This window comes from Nothoprocta perdicaria, unplaced genomic scaffold (genome assembly GCF_003342845.1).
Source record: "Nothoprocta perdicaria isolate Ctin4 unplaced genomic scaffold, notPer1 scaffold_39, whole genome shotgun sequence".
Lineage (NCBI taxonomy): Eukaryota > Metazoa > Chordata > Aves > Tinamiformes > Tinamidae > Nothoprocta > Nothoprocta perdicaria.
Window position 1 is genome coordinate 3,176,505 of NW_020455632.1, and position 5,069 is coordinate 3,181,573.

The following is a 5,069-nucleotide window of genomic DNA, read 5'->3' on the forward strand; positions in this document are numbered from 1 at the left end:
AAACATTTAGGCTCTCTTATCTCATAAATCATARAATCATAGAATGCTTAAGGTTGGAAGGGATCTCAGAGGTCATCTAGTCCAACTCCCCTGCACACTCAGGGTCACCTAGAGCACCTAGGTTGCTCTTTCAGTTGTCTCTAATTCCTTTGACTTTCTTCTGGTAAGAGTGCTTTGAAGTCTTGTCCCTCAAGAGGTGTCTATACCTACTTATTGATGCTAAAATGCCAGGACATCAGTGCTCCATTTTCCAAAGTTTTGCTGGAAGTTCTGCCTGTAGTAGTTTCTGTGAGGGCTTTTACACTGGTAGCAGCACCACTGAGTCTGGTATCTCAGTGGTGGTGTTACCTGCTGCGAGCCATCGCCAATCTGTATCTCTTAGTCCTTTGTGACCTGATAAAAGGGATTTCTGCACCCACTTTTTCCTCATATATCAACATAAATTAATCCTTTTACTGCTGTGCCATGTGAGTTTTGAGCTCCTTTGGTACTGCACTATTTGTACTAGCCTGAATAGTTCATCATCAATATTGTTTTGCTACACCACCATCCATCTACCTTTCCAGTGCATTTCTGAGTATGTTGAGCAGCACTTGACCATTGCACAAATTCCTGCACAACCTAGTAGGTTTGGCCATGTCATTGTAGTATATTACTTGTAGTATCATTGTCTATATTGTCTATACAATACAGTGTCTATACATACTAGCATTGTAGTATTAATTGTATTGTAATCATTGTATTGTATTCATCATTGCCTGATGAAAACTGTTAAATGTCAAAAGCCTTTTGGCATCAACCAGGCTTTCCTTGTCCGCACGGTCATCTAGGTCCTCCAAAAGATTTTTCAGGCTCGACATCCCATCATAAAGGTGTTGACTTTTCTCCAATGTATCGTGTTTTTGCACATTCCACTTGTTCCAGTCTTCATCCTCCTTTCCACCTATTTGCTCAACACATGCATCAAACCTACTGGTTTCAGTTCTGCAGATTCCTCAAGGAACCATATAAAATTCTGTTCAATTTCTCAGTCCTCCAGCACCAAATGTGTCTTAAGCAACGGTTATACAGCATAGCTAGCAGTTTACTCACTTCCTAACTCTACACTTCCTAACTCACTTCCTCTACAACTCTTGGATAAATGCCATCTGATATTGCCGTGCATTATTTTCTAGCACAGCTTCTGATTTGAGAGAGCTCTTCCAACATGTTTCTCAGGAACAGTGGTATTGTGGCATGACCATGGGCCACTCGGAACTCATCCTTGACAAATACGGGTGTAGAAACCTCATCCATGTTATGTCCTTATTCACTAGACCTCCAGTCACACCTGGGCATTTCCTAGCCATGGATCCTCCGGCCAACCTTGATGTGTTCCGGCAAGGATTTATCATCACTTATGCCCTTYGCGAGCTCATCCACAAAACCGTTTCCTTTGGGGGAGATGTTGTCCGTGTGCGCTCCAATGGTCCCCGCTCGGGCTCCCCTTCCTCCCTCACCTCTCCCCCACGCCAGCTCAGCCCCTTCCGAACCCCATTTCCCCCCTCCAGCCGGGAACCCCAGGGGCACCCCCTGTCCCCCCAAAGCCGGGGACACCCCCGAGGACCCTCGGGGGACACGTGCGGGCGGCTGCGGACGGCCGCCCCGGGACCGCCCCGCGCATGGCCGGGGCGGAAGCGGCGGCGGCGGCGCCCGCCCTCCTCCTCCTCCTCCTCCTCCTCCTCCTGCTCCGCCTTCTCCCGCTGCTCCTCGTTGCGCCGCGGCCTCGCCGCCGCTTCCGCCCGGCTGCGGCGGGCGTTGCGGCCGTTGCGCCTTGCTGCCGTTCCTCGGTGCTGGCTGTCGCGCGGGCGGGAGGTACGTGGCCACGCGGGGTGTCCCCCGGGCTGCGGGCGGGCCGGGGGGCAGCCGCGGGACGTCGTGGGGAGTGAAACACGCGCGGCGGGGCGGCGGGGGGACGTGTCGGTCGCAGAGCGGCTGTCGGGCACGTAGGGGCGAAGGTGGCGCGTGGGGAAGGGGAAGCTCCGCGACAGGTCCGAGGAGCGGGGAAAGGGGACGCGGGAGCGTAGGAGGAAACGAGGAGGAGGAGAATGATGAAGCAGCGCTGGGACATGGCAGCTCTGGAGGGCTTTGGTGCAGCTGGTGTTGCTGTGGTGTCTGTGGCAGTAATGAAGCCGCTGCTCTGGCGTCTCCAGTGCAAGGTGGAAGCTGCAGAAAGGCTTCAAGCCCTTAAGGCTCCTTCCCTRAGATGGAACACGGTTCTGGCCTCAGGGACTTCGTGATGTGCCGTTCATGGAGCTCTTGTAGGGCCCACATGTGCATTTGTGCCCTGAGTGGCTCTGAGATTTACAAGCCTTCAATCATTAAGATTACTGCAGTTCCTCATTATCACAGTGTTGTTTTCTTGAGGTGCTCCCTAATGGTGCCAGTGAAGGAAAAACATAAAAAAGTTGCTAAGTCATAGCACTAACACTCAGTGTTTTCCATCATGGAGTTACTGCAAATGATGTGTAAAAGCAGTCAAAACTAGGGGTCTGTCAAGAACCTTACTTTTGACAGTGCCCTACGCAGATGTTTATGGAAGAGGCACACACGGGTGTTGTACTTTGCCTAACCCCATGCCATAAGTGTCCATTCAGCCTCCAGTCACCAACCTGGGAACCTTCTGGAATAGATGTACTRAAGACATCACGTTTCCCACTGGATTTCCCCTCCATTAATTAGCTCTTGCCTCGCACYATTGTCACTAGTGTTCATGGCATCCCATGTTGAGCAGCCCTGTGGGTCAAACACCCACTGAATAAGGAGGTGCCGCCTTTTGCTGTCAACCCACCTCCATGTCCTTGTATTTCATACTTTCTACTTACACTGAAGAGACACTGATCTACTCCACGTGATGCATGAAGGCAATTAGAAAAAACAAGCATGCAGTTAGTGGTGGTATAACTGATTTCTTTTCTGCTCTTGATGATCTGCTGTATAATATTGTGCATTTTCATTGTTCACTTAAGTTTTCAAGTRCTTTTGACCAAATTTGCATCCAGTTTGCACTTGAATGATAATGTTTACATCTGCAGTCGGCTTCATAAACGCGTTGTAGTGGAGGAATTAAGTGAGAGATTTTAAGGCAGGCTGTAATCATGGTGTTTCATCTTTGTTTTGCCCTTYATTTCCCAAAACATTGATATTGTGTCCATCATGATTGATACAGAAATAAACAAACACATTGCAGACTTTGGAGACTGCCATCTTTTTGGTCATGCTATTCACTCCCAAATATAATTTGTTTCCCTTTGCTTTCATATGGTAGGATTTTTGCTTGATTTGCTTGCAGGCAGCTGGGAAAGCTCATTTACAACATGCTCTTGACATAAGTCTGCTGTTTCTGTAAAATTTTCTTCTCAGACAAGGCCTGGCATCATTTCTTCCCTAGAAACCTTCTCTACCATGAAGACTTTGCACTTCAGYGCCAGCATTTTACATTCTGTCATGTCGAAATACTGTCTTTACTCAACTAATTTTTTTGCTAAGAGTGCAGGCTAATCCTAGATCATATATCTGACATGCATTTGCTAGGTCAACCTGTTATTTGTGTCTCTACCTTCTGTGTATTCCTTAGTGGGATTTAAGTTTTGAAAGCCAAGGTTTTCTTCTGGATCCAGAACAATGTTAATTCAGTGTTCAGAGAGAATGATATCTTTAAAAGTGTATTCATCCGGTAGATCTCAAAATTACATTCAAAGTAATGATTGCTTTTTCCTTTAGGATTAAATCTAAAAGCCTTCCTGTTTTTCAGAAATCTCATTTTCTATTCTGGAAAATAACCCATATTGCACTTTRCGAATTAAAAAGTTAGTATCTACTTGTGTGCACTTGTTTCTTTAAGCAACTAGTTTATTTGTTGTCTGTTTTATTAGCTTTGGCAGCAGGTTAAAACCTTGCATATTAACTGGGATTTGGGGGACTTTCTAGGGATATAGCTACAGCTTTCTTGTAATCTTTGAGGTTTCTCCCACTTAATGATGCTTATAAATTCATCTCTTTCTGTTTTATATATATATAWAAAAGATTTTGTGATATTTTGTCTCGTCTGAAAAGATACTGTCATATGGAAGCTACTATGTGAGTATGATTTAATAAACTGACAGGGCATCACATGTAGGACGTCTTCTACCATAAATGTGGAATTTTCATGGTCCCCTGTACAGAAATGAGAACTGCTTCCAGTTTTCATTCTGTGTTTCCTTAGCTCTTTTTAATCATTACAGTTCTAGCTGTGAATAACTTGCTGCCAGTACCCCATTTCCACCTGTCAAAGGTGTTTTTGCTGTCACCAGTAAAATCCTGGCTGTTTTACTGCTCAGAGGAGGGGACAGGAGCAAAACAGACTGAAAGCATCAGATTGCTGGAAGACTGAGGCATCCCTCAGTACGAGGCCTTGTAGTTACTTTAGGTAAACACACTCTGCTGTTTAGAGCTGCCTTGATATGCCAGGTTGATTTTAAGGCATTTTAAAGGACGTAACTACATTTTTTAAATTTGATTTTTGTACAGTATTTTGTAATTTTGCATGTTTTTACAATAACACTTCATAGGTTTTGCTTAATGTTTCAGGGGYAGCACAAAATGGACTATGTTCTTTCCATCATACACCTTCGACATGGGTTTGTAGTTTAGAGCGTGAAGAAACGTTTTTATTTTATCTGCTAATGACTGCTTTCCTCCTGCAGAATGGTTCGGGATTTGTGACTAGCATCACAACAGCCTGCTTATTCCTTGGCCTACTTTTTCTGTTTTTCTGTGAAAAATCTGTCTTCGACTGTTTTTGTTTGTCCCAAAGAAACCTTTGATGCCATTTAGGTATTACTTCCCTCCCTTCTTCACTCCCTCTTATTCATCTTTGCAGCTTTCCTACCAAGTCCATCAGTTTCTTCCTTCTACTTTCTTGCTCTTAGCAGATTAGTTCCAGTCTGCAAATCAGAGAGCTTTGTAGGTCTGGATGATTCTGTTCAGGGGAAAATGTTTCAGAAATTGTTAGAGCCCAGTGTCTATCAGTTAACTGGAGGAATATA

General features: G+C 45.2%; 1 protein-coding gene across 1 annotated transcript in view; it reads left to right on the forward strand.

The window, feature by feature from the left end:
- The first annotated feature begins 1,814 nt into the window (after positions 1-1,814).
- The window catches only part of LDAH (lipid droplet associated hydrolase), a 113,042-nt gene continuing 109,787 nt past the window's right edge, over positions 1,815-5,069 (forward strand). Inside the window, exon 1 of the mRNA XM_026044875.1 lies at positions 1,815-1,854. The gene's annotated coding sequence lies outside the window, so the exon portion shown is untranslated. The remainder of the gene's footprint in view (positions 1,855-5,069) is intronic.